This window comes from Canis aureus, chromosome 27 (assembly GCF_053574225.1).
Source record: "Canis aureus isolate CA01 chromosome 27, VMU_Caureus_v.1.0, whole genome shotgun sequence".
NCBI classification, from domain to species: domain Eukaryota; kingdom Metazoa; phylum Chordata; class Mammalia; order Carnivora; family Canidae; genus Canis; species Canis aureus.
Genome location: NC_135637.1, coordinates 44706324 through 44717799, shown reverse-complemented (window position 1 = coordinate 44717799; position 11476 = coordinate 44706324). Strand labels below are relative to the sequence as shown.

The 11476-nt window shown below is 41.5% G+C and overlaps 1 long non-coding RNA gene and 1 pseudogene across 1 annotated transcript; both read right to left on the bottom strand.

Annotated features, from left to right (window-relative positions):
• On the bottom strand, positions 1 to 8861 carry LOC144299394 (uncharacterized). Its single transcript, XR_013366133.1, has 3 exons — positions 8204 to 8861; positions 7468 to 7562; positions 1 to 330 (listed from the first exon to the last, which is right to left on the bottom strand). It is a non-coding gene; the product is annotated as an uncharacterized LOC144299394 (long non-coding RNA).
• LOC144299575 (peroxisomal trans-2-enoyl-CoA reductase pseudogene) lies at positions 2522 to 4290 on the bottom strand (annotated as a pseudogene).
• Positions 8862 to 11476: the final 2615 nt, after the last annotated feature.

The window sequence follows — 11476 nt, the reverse complement described above, 5'->3', positions numbered from 1 at the left end:
GTTTGTTTCCCAGAGTTAGGTGTCTCTCATGTGCTGTCACCCTCTATGATATTTCCCACTCATTTTCTCTCCTTTCCCCTATAATCCCTTTCACTATTTTTTATATTTCCCGAATGAATGAAACCATATAACGTTTGTCCTTCTCCAAATGACTTACTTCACTCAGTGTAATACCCTCCAGTTCTATTCATGTTGAAGCAAATGGTGAGTATTCATTGTTTCTAATGGCTGAGTAATATTCCATTGTATACATAGACCACGTCTTCTTTATCCATTCGTCTGTCGATGGACACCGAGGCTCCTGCCACAGTTTGGCTATTGTGGACATTGCTGTAAAGTAAAGTTTTTAGTTAGAGGCAAATTCATAGTCAGATTCTTCAATTACTAAAGAACACCGAACATATAAACTCTACAATTCATTTAATAAGAATAAAATCAACCACAAAGGCAGCAGAAGAAAGGGCATAATTACGAGCACTTGAAGATAAAATAATTAGCAGAAAAACAGCATTAGGAGAAAAATAGGCAGAATGTAAAGAAGAGAAAAAGAACTAATCAGAATTAGAAATGGCAAAGTGACTATACCTATGGACACGGATCATATCATGAGAACCAAGAGAAACAAAGACAGAACGAGCAGCACTATCAGTATTTTGTTGATGTTTGAATTAGGACAAGCATACACACTATCAACATTGGGAAAGCTGTGGCCAATGCAATATGACATGTAATGCTGGTGTTCTCAATAGCAATTAAAAGAAAAAGAGATAGAAAAAAACCCATGTATTTCAGTGGAAAACTATGCATCCTTTATAATGTATACCCTTTTAGATGATCAGATTCTAGATTATCAGCTCAGATTCCTGTTCATTATCTTTGTGCGATTTTGTAACTCCTTGTATGTTGTAGGTAACTGATAGATATATAATTCTATCTAGCCTGGTAGTGACTTTCCACTAATTTCCACCTGTGGAAAAGCAGTTTTATCTTTATTCATAATTCATCTCACCATCCCTTTATGTCATATAACTGCACTGTTTGGATTCTTCTTTTGAATTGGCTAGAACATCTGCCTCACATATTCACTTTATAACTCTATATGAGAGTCATGATTCTACCTTTTTTACCAATAGAAAGCTAAAAGAAAAAAATTATTTAAAGGCTAATATAATAAGAATATTTTTATTGATGTGACTGGATGGGAATGTTGAGTATATCCAGCAAGAACTGAATAGTAAATGTACAATGGCAAAGTAACTTAGACACATGAAAGAAACCACACCCTAACCAGGCTATCACTAGGGATGACATTAATAATAAATATGTGAAATAAAATTAAGAATAGCAAATTACTGATGTAATGGAATAAAATTAACAAAACTAAAGACTTGTCAATGGGCAGAAAGCAAATATTGAAAAGATATAAATTCTTAACTTATTGTTATAATCAGAATATTTTTGGTAATCTGTCTAAATAATTATAACTTTAATCTAGAAGAAACAACAAAATAAGAGAATGCTAAAAGATACTAACTTTACCAGATATTTGCATAAAGTAATATTGACCCAAGAACAAAAACCAACTGATGAACATAAATAAAGGAAGCTCTCCCAAGAGCTCACTGTATTATTGAAGGATCTAGTCTTCAGGGGATCCCTGCATGGCTCAGGGGTTTGGCACCTACCTTCAGCCCAGGGCGCCATCCTGGAGTCCCAGGATCGGGTCCCGCATCGGGCTCCCTGCATAGAGCATGCTTCTCCCTCTGCCTGTGTCTCTGCCTCTCTCTCTCTCTCTCTCTCTATCATGAATAAATAAATAAAATCTTAAAAAAAAGAAGGATCTAGTCTTCAGTATCCAGATTGTTGACTACAGATAGCTAAGACAAAAAGACGAGCTTCTTTGGAGAAGATTCCAGTGAAAGGTGGCTCAGCAAAGTGAGGGAAACTGCCTGTCACAGTTAAGGTTTAGGCAGCAGGAGAATCTGGCAGCTAACTCTTCGTCCTCCAACCTCCACTCTCAGAGCTTTCCCACAAATCCAGCAGCAACAAACCCTCCGCAATGCTTCCCTGTCTCAGGGACACCTGGGTGGCTCAGGGGTTGAGCGCCTGCCTTGGGCCCAGGGCATGATCCCGGATTCCCCGGATCGAGTCCCACGTCGGGCTCCCTGCATGGAGCCTGCTTCTCCCTCTGCCTGTGTCTCTGCCTCTCTCTCTCCCCCCCCACCCCGTGTCTCTCATGAATAAATAAAATCTTTAAAATAAAATGCTCCTCTCTTCACAAACATCGGATAGCTTTGAGAGAGATGAATTTGTAAGATGCGGGCAGCCCCGGTGGCGCAGCGGTTTGGCGCCACCTGCAGCCTGGGGTGTGATCCTGGAAGCCCGGGATCGAGTCGCGCGTCGGGCACCCTGCATGGAGCCTGCTTCTCCCTCTCCCTCTGCCTGTGTCTCTGCCTCTCTCTCTGTGTCTATGAATAAATAAATAAAATCTTTAAAAAAAAAAGAATTTGTAAGATGCATCACATAGGAAAGAAAAAAATCCACTACCAATAAAACACCCAGTGAGGGTAAGGCCCATACTGATTACTGAGATGCCAATCCCTGATGTATCCATGATGCACAATGAATAGGACTTTTTGGTAGGTGGACGTATAGCGTGAAAAAATAATTTTCTAGAGGGACACCTGGGTGGCTCAGCCGTTGAGTGCCTGCCTTCGGCCCAGGGCGTGATCCTGGAATCCTTGGTTCGAGTCCCACATTGGGCTCCCGGCATGGAGCCTGCTTCTCCCTCTCCCTCTGCCTGTGTCTCTGCCTCTCTCTCTGTGTGTCTCTCATGAATAAATAAATAAAGTCTTTAAAAAATAATAAATAAAGTATGTTAATTTCATTCATAAAAAAGTCTTTAAACACAGGCTAAACAACATTGGTTGGGGCTTAAGAATGCATTTATTTCAGGAATAGTTTCTGCTTGGGCATAACTGATAACATTCAAAAGGCAGAAAGTGATTTTTCCGTACAAATTATTATAACTCTAAAGTACCAAAGGGCATTCTGGAGATACTAAGACATTTGGGGATAAAAAACATATGTAGTTTCCATAGCTTGGCTTTATTCCTGAAAGACTCCCTCATCCTTTTGACAACAGAAATATCCCCCGCTCGCTAAGGCCAGTTGTATATCAAATACTCCCATATACAAAGACTGGCCCCATCCCCATCCACCAATTTTCCAGTGATAAGAGAAGCTACAGGAGACAGCAGGAAGCAGACCAATAGGGAGATCTCTCAGGAACTCCAATTTGCTTCGCTGGAATTTTCTTAACCGTCCAAATACGTCTTTTGCCAAAGAGCCATAGTTGTCAATAGCAGTCAGGGAATAAATGACGCCAGGGGCAACACAGTTGCTCCTTACTCCGTTCTGGCCTATTCTACAGCCAAGGATTTGGTGAGATTGTAAACACCTGCTCTGGCAGCTGCACTATACACAAGTCCTGGAAATCCATTTTAAACAAGGATAATATTATTCAGAATGGATCCTCCATGCTCTTTCATCCAGGAGTTGTAAACTGCTCTCCACATGTAGAAGGTGCTCATCAATTTGGTTTCGATCACAGCATGCCATCCCTTTGCACTGATGTGTTTTGCAGGAGACCTGAACTGACCTCCTCCATTGTTTACAAAAAATTGATCTTACCATAAATATCTAAGGTGGATTTGACCAAATTGTTCACCGCCTTTTCTTTGCAGATGTTGCATTTTATGGGAGTGACCTGAGCCTGGTGGGCTCAGTTCATCTGCAGTAGATTTTAGTCAATCAAAGTTACGTGACGCAATGACCACATTACACCCCAGCTGCAAGATCTTGGTCATGATGGCCTTTCTGATACCTGTGTCCCCTCTGGTGATGATGGCCAGTTGGTCTTGCAGCAAGCCAGCAACCAGCCAGCTCTTGCCCTTGTCCCAAGTGCCCATCTCCACCAAGCATCTGAGTCTTAGGAGTGCTAAAGTCACTTACATGGTAAAAAATAATAATAATAATAATAATAATAATAATATTTTTTACTTTATTTATTCTTGAGAGACACATACACAGAGAGGCAGAGACATAGGCAGAGGGAGAAGCAGGCTTCCTGTAAGGAACCCAATGTGGGACTCCATCTCTGACCCCGGGATCATGCCGTGACCCGAAGGCAGAAGACACTCCACTCCTGAGCCATCCGGGTGTCCCTACAGGAAAATTTTTATGTTTAAAAAAAAATCAATAGCCTGTCTAAATTATCTCATTTTATTAAAAATAGATTATCATTTTAAATACTGATATTCCATCAGAAGTCTCTTATTGACAGTTATTTTGAATTTCAAACTATAAATAACCCAGAAATAAATTTTGTTAAATGCCTTTATCCAAATTTCAGGTTATTGAGTATATGCTTCCTTTACATCTTTTTCTCCTTTATGGAGATGATCATGTGGGATCTCTTCCTCTCTTTTGTGTCAATATGGTGAGGTTTGGTTTTGTCTTTTTTAAAGACTTTATTTATTCATGTCAGAGAGAGAGAGAGAGAGAGAGAGAGTGTGACAGGCGGAGGGAGAAGCAGGCTTCATGCAGGGAGCCCGATACGGGTTCGATCCTGGGTCTCCAGGATCAAGCCCTGGGCCGAAGGCAGGCGCTAAACTGCTGAGCCACCCAGAGATCCCCAATATGGTGGGTTTTATTAAAAGATTTCCTCATATTGGACTATCCTTGCATTTCTAGTATTTCTCACTTAGTCACATGCTATTATGACTATCAATGCCATTGCACCAGTATTTATCAATGAGATTCGTCTGTAATTTTCTTTTAGAGACCGTTTTGTGAATTTGTGTTTAGGATTTTTTTTTTTTAGTGAAATAGCTCTGTCAATTTTGATCTGTGTTGGACTTTGACTTGAATCTAGTGTGGTCTGGGGTGAATGAGCTGGCTGAATGACAGACCCTATCCTGTGATAGGTGGAAAGAGGATACTTCCATGAAAAACTATGCATTGCTCATATCTTACTTGTTCAGTCTAGTCTTCACTATTTCCTAGTCTTTCATGGTTTTTAAGCTACTTCAGAAGACAAGTGATAGCAATGCAAAATAATTCTTGTCTCTGGACATGTACATTCTGTCCTATTCAATTGACTTCTCCTCACTAGCCGGTTAAATAAATCTTTAACACTTGTTCGTTTTTGTATCTGCATGAGTCATGATTTTATCATTTTTAAATAATCTATTTTTATTGTAAAAATATATTTATATTATGTATATTTATGTAAAATATACATAAAATTGCCATCTTAACCATTTTTTAAAATATGCGGGTCAGTGGCATTAAGCACATTATTGTGCACCCATCACCACCATCCATCCCCAGAACTCTTTCATCCTACTAAATTGAAATTGTACCCAGTAAATAATAACCCTCCATTCCTCTATCACCTAAGCTCCTGGGAAACCACCCTTCAACTTTCTGTCTTTATAAATTGGACCGCTCTACATATCTTTGTAAGTGTGCTAGGAGGAAATACTTCCTACCAATTCAGATGCAGTGATCTAGAGACTATTAATTAACTGACAGATTTGGGATCCCTGGGTGGCGCAGCGGTTTGGCACCTGCCTTTGGCCCAGGGCGGGATCCTGGAGACCCGGGATCGAATCCCACGTCAGGCTCCCGGTGCATGGAGCCTGCTTCTCCCTCTGCCTGTGTCTCTGCGTCTCTCTCTCTCACTGTGTGCCTATCATAAATAAATAAAAAAATTAAAAAAAAATTAACTGACAGATTTACAGGAGAAAAGACAAGATTAATTTACACACTCACGCAGGAGCATTCAGATGAAGAGGCTCCCTAAAGAGCTGGAGATAGACGTTTATATACCAACTGAACAGGGGAAAGCGATGGAAAGCAAAGAAAGAGCTTCTCTGGAAAAGACTAAGGAGCTTTTAGGAAAACAAATGGAAAGTATGATATTGTCATGTTTGCCACTTCTCAGATGCAAGTGGTCCAGGCTGAGAGTGAAACTACCCCAAAGAGGGATTTATGGCAGCTTCTCTCTCAGAAGGATAAGCCTTTAGTCAGATACATGAGACCCAGAAAGGCTTCTGCATTTGCTGTGTCATAAATGACTTCAGTTTAAAATAACCTTGCTCCAACTCAAGGGGTATAAGTGGATCCATACAAGTGGAATCATATAGTATTTGTCCTTCAGTGACTAGCTTATTTCATTTAGCATAATGTCCCCAAGGTTCATCCATGCTTACAATGTGTTAGGAATTACCTTCCTTTTAAAGACTGAAATAAAATTCTGCTGTACTTATATATTACATCGTGTTTATCCGTTCATCCATTGATGGACACTTGAGTTCCTTCCGCCTCTTAACTATTGTGAATAAATGTGCTTATGAATACAGCTGTACAAATTCTTCAAGACCCTCCTTTCAATTCTTTGGGGTATATACCCAGAAGTAAAATTGCTGGATATATATTTTTTAAGATCTTATTTCTTTATTCATGAGAGACACAGAGAGAGAGAGAGAGAGAGAGAGAGAGAGAGGCAGAGACACAGGCAGAGGGAGAAGCAGGCTCCATGCACCGGGAGCCCGACGTGGGATTCGATCCCGGGTCTCCAGGATCGCGCCCTGGGCCAAAGGCAGGCGCCAAACCGCTGCGCCACCCATGGATCCCCCAACAGGTTTTAATATTTAATTGTAAAGGTGGGCAATAAATCTAAATTGTGGTATCATTATGATTTTTTTTTTAAAGAGTTTACTTATTTCTTTTAGAGAGAGAGAACACAAGTTGAGGAGGGAGAGGGACAAGCAGTCTCTGCACTGAATGTGGAGCCTGATGTGGGATTTGACCTCATGACCCTGAGATCATGCTCTGAGTCAAAATCAAGAGTTGGATGCTCAACCGAGACACCCAGGTGCTCCTCATTGTGATTCTTAAAACGAGAGATACACAGTGACTTATTTTTCATGGCAAATATTTTTAGATCCATAAAGTTTTATGGTAATTATCCATGTGTTATTTGTTTTGGTCATGCTGTCAAATTTGTAATAAAGCTTCTTAACCCAAAGGAAAAATAAAGTTATGTGTAGCAAAAAAATTTTTTCTCTCTGTAGTGTGTTTGAATCTATTAAGATATATATGCTCCAGGGGCATCTGGGAAGCTGTCAATTAAAATGTTTGCCTTTGGCTCAGGTCATTATGCCAGGGTCCTGGGATCAAGTCCCGTGTTGGGCCTGCCTGCTGCTCCCCCTACTATTCTTTCTCTGATTGATAGATAAATAGATAGATAAATAAATAATCTTTTTAAAACAGATATATATGCTCCAAACAAACCTTAAAGAAAAAACAGCAAAATGTTATTGTTTTCACTCTTCACACACTGCTATAAACATTCTCATTAGCTCACACAGTCCTTCCAGCTGGCTTACGTATACTTACTTCCCTTCGGCTTCAGGGATTGGGGGAATGGCTGGAAGTGCACACGAGGCTCTTTTTGTGATAAATTGTAAGCAGGCATACATTCAGCCAGAAGCCTTCCAGATTGGTCATATAAAAACATGGAGAGCAAAAAGAAAATGGAACTGAATGACTACCAAATTTCTACTCAGTACAGAACATTTTAGACTTACAACAGTAACTCTAAAAGCTCCCATTAAGCACGTTCAATATTAGTTTATAACCATTATCTCATTTAATCTTCACACACATACAATTTATGTGGTATATAGCATCTTAATTCCCATTTCAGAGCTGAAGAATGCTCTGCTTGAGGTCATGCAGCTAGTAATTGGAGCTAGGGGTTCTTAACATTGCATACTCTTTTCACCCTGGGGATGCTACTGAACTCAAAGGCAGTTCTGAGGATTAGATGTGCTGAGGCACATTGTTTCCTTAGCCTCCTGCCTGCCATGGAGTAAGTAGTCATTATATGATCGCCATTAGTATTGAATCATTACTATTTAATATTAAATTATATTAATACAAATAAAACAATTAAGTTATTAATTGTGCATATCTGGGTCCTATGTATAGGTTTTCCAACCGTTTTATTCAATTCCTGTACTTCAAGATCATATAGCACACAAGTGAGAATATCTCCAACTTTGTGATTATAAATTAATAAAGGGTTAAGACTAGGAATACAGAAGTACTCACAGTTCAAATTTTAACTCACCATTTGTGAAATTGTGGGTCAGGATGATGTTGTAATAGGTAATAGGGCCATCCTAGTTGCTGGACAATGTTCTGGTCAGGAGTCCATCGGCAGCACTTTGGGATGGGTACTCCATTCTGGAGTCTGACTTTCAACACTTGCAGTCCAGAAATTCAACTTAGTCAGTCTATGGAAAATTACTGAGGCTCTTGGAAATTATTAAAATGAACCAAACTAACCAAATAAGTAATCTTTAAATCATATTATCAATTGTGTATATATAATTAGAGACATACCTCTCCTAGAAGGGGCTATTCTATCCCCTTATTGTCCTAGCAATGAGAACAAATTCTTGCTCACAGGTGGTCCATTGGAAATCACTTCCCTAACCAGAGTTAGGGAATCTCCCTAACCAGAGTTCTTCCTCCCCAAATCTCTCCCCTATTATGTGTTTTGTTTTCTGGTAGCAGTTATCACTACCTAAAATTATCTTACTTCCTCCTAGATTGTCTGCCTTCCTCCATTAGAATGGCAGGTTCTCTGATGTTTGTTCACTGCCATATCCCTAACTTCTAGAACAGAGCTTGACACATAGCAGGAACTCAATATATGCTTGAATGAATTAATGTCATCTGGAGGTTGTAAACCCAAGTTAGATGCAAGTCAACGTAAGCTTCTTTCCCTCAACAGGAAATAGTTGCCCGGTCACTGAACTGAGTTTAGGGACAGTCCTCAGAGATGGGTCGGCCCCCTCGGACTCAGACCCCAGAGCAGGTGGAACCTGGCCCAGCCCAGTGATCTGTGTGTCTGCTCTCTCAGCTGCCCTCCAAAGCCCTGGGATCGACTTGCCACACTCACTTGCACCCTGAGCCACAGCTTCTGGTATAAGCAGAAACCACGGAGCCTCCCAGTTTCTCTTATTCCTTTCTTCAGGTTCAAGGACCCCTAAGGCTCTGGGTCCCTAGTTGGTGTTCTGGACCTAAAGATATGGGCATCTGCTTATATCTAACTCTAACCTGTTGTGGCCCAATGATCTCCTCCCTGCAACAAAGAAGGACTGAGATATGTAGATTGAGAACTGTGATCCTTCTTGGTTGTTAAAATAACTTACAAGTTATTATGGTACTAATTTTGGGGAACAGCAATGGATACTGAGTTTGTGCTTAATGCTCATCGACTGTTCCCCTCCCATATTCCCATTAAATATGTTTGAGAACTCAAAAGGCTAACTCCCAAGACCACCCTGAAATAGAGTCCTCCAGTCTTTTTTCTTTTTTTTTTAAGATCTTATTTATTTGAGAGGGAGAGTATCTGCACACAGGAGTGGGGGGTAGAGGAGACGGGAGGGAGAGGGAGAAGCAGGCTCCCCGCCTGAGAGGCTGCAGCGCCTGGCATTCCAGTAGTGCTTTGTGTGGACTCAGGGGACCATTCCCCCGGTGACTTTGAAGGGAAGCCTTCTGAGAAGCTTGGGACCAGAAGAGTTCAGGTGCAAGAGGAATAGGGATGGTGTGGACCTTGAAGACCCTGATCCCATCATAGAATGTTGTGGTGTCCTGGGGGTCTCATGCAGGACTGGGGTGCCAAAGTAGCAGACACTCTGTTCAGCTTTGTCGGGGCACGATGGCACTGTGTATCCAGGCTCCAGCTGTTATCTTTTCTTTTTTTTTTCCAGCTGTTTTCTGAGAGCCACTTGTTATTGTCTTCTCCTCATAAAAGTGAGGGGAACTGATTCTTCAAGTTGGTTTTATAAGATCACTTGAACTACTTCTCAAATGACTGAATTCACAAGCCAGGTCACAGACTATCCTAGTTCAGGTAACAATGACCTGCAATGCACACGTAAACCTCTTATCCACCAAGTCCACTGCGTACTCCTAGCCACAGACTCTTTTACTCTGGACATCACCCTGATCCTGGGTGGCTAAATACATGTCCATCGTTTTCACCGGATTGTCCCGTCTTTTCATGGTTCTACTTCTGGTTTCTTCTGCATCCTGTTCTGTGCAGTTCCCTGCTGCTCTGGATCTATGCAGTCCCTTTAGGGGAATGTGCTGACCTCAAGATGCTCCTGGCACGAAGGTGGTAAGTGACAGCATCCAAAACCTGGTTCAAAGTTCATGCTATTCCATGATGTCACAGGAGCTGAGGCCTGTCTACACAGTGGCCTACTTCACAACTCCCATAAATAGCCTATATTCCATAAAACGCAGGAGTTGGTCACTATCAGGAGATTGGAATGAAACTTAAAATAACTCCACCAATCCAAATAGGAGGGGTCTGCCCTCAGTTTGTTTTGATCTTTTTTAAAAAAATCTTTATTTTATTTTTTATTTTTTTGAGAGAGACAGCATGACCAGAGGGTGAAGGGCAGAGGGAGAGGGAGAGGCAGAGAATCCCAAGCAGGCACCACACCCAGCTCGGTGCCTAACTAACATAAGATCTGATCTCACGACCCTGAGGTCATGACCTGAGCCAAAATCAAGAGGAGGGCACTTAACTGACTGAGCCACCCAGGTGTCCCTCAGTTTCTTTTTCTATTAACCCTTTAAGATAGAGATCTTATGTATAAGTGAGCAGTAGGTAGAAGAATTGGTGGCACCAACAAAGACCAACAGGACTCACAGCAGGGTCGTCTGTCTTCAGTGGTGCTGGGAGCAGGTCTCTGCGGACTTAACACTCCCTGCATATCACGGGGAGATGGCCACCTATCGCTCAGGTCCTTAAAAATGTTTGTTAAATTCGTTTAGGCAGGGGTAGAAGTACTTTCTAGAAACTGAATTTAATAGCACCTGTCAGGGAGAAGAAAAGCCTATTGTTCAGATCGAAAAGGCTCACAGAGTCAGAAAGTCTGAGGAACTCAACAAAATAGCCTCTGATGTGCGGCACCATGGGGGGAAGGGTTCCAAGGTCCTGGGGGAGACAGGAGAACCGGAAGTCAGCATCTCTGTTGCCTGAGACCTCAGCCAGCTCACTCCTCCTGCCCCTTCCCCATCCTGGGCAAGTGGCGCCTCTAACAGTGAACCCAGGAAAGGAAAAGACAGCAGGAAAGGGAAAACAGGAATAGAAAAATGGAAGGAACAAACAGAATAAAAATAGTAAGATGAGAAGAATGTGGTTTTTTCCCTCAGATACCAAATATGTGTTGTTTTCCACACCAACCAATTCTGACACTAACTGGGTATCTAAAAATTCAATTTAATGACACCGCCTAGCTGGAGTTACCATCACATTCCACACAGGTTAAATGGCTCAGTCCCACAAGACTATGTGCACTTCAGATGCCAGATAGGAATG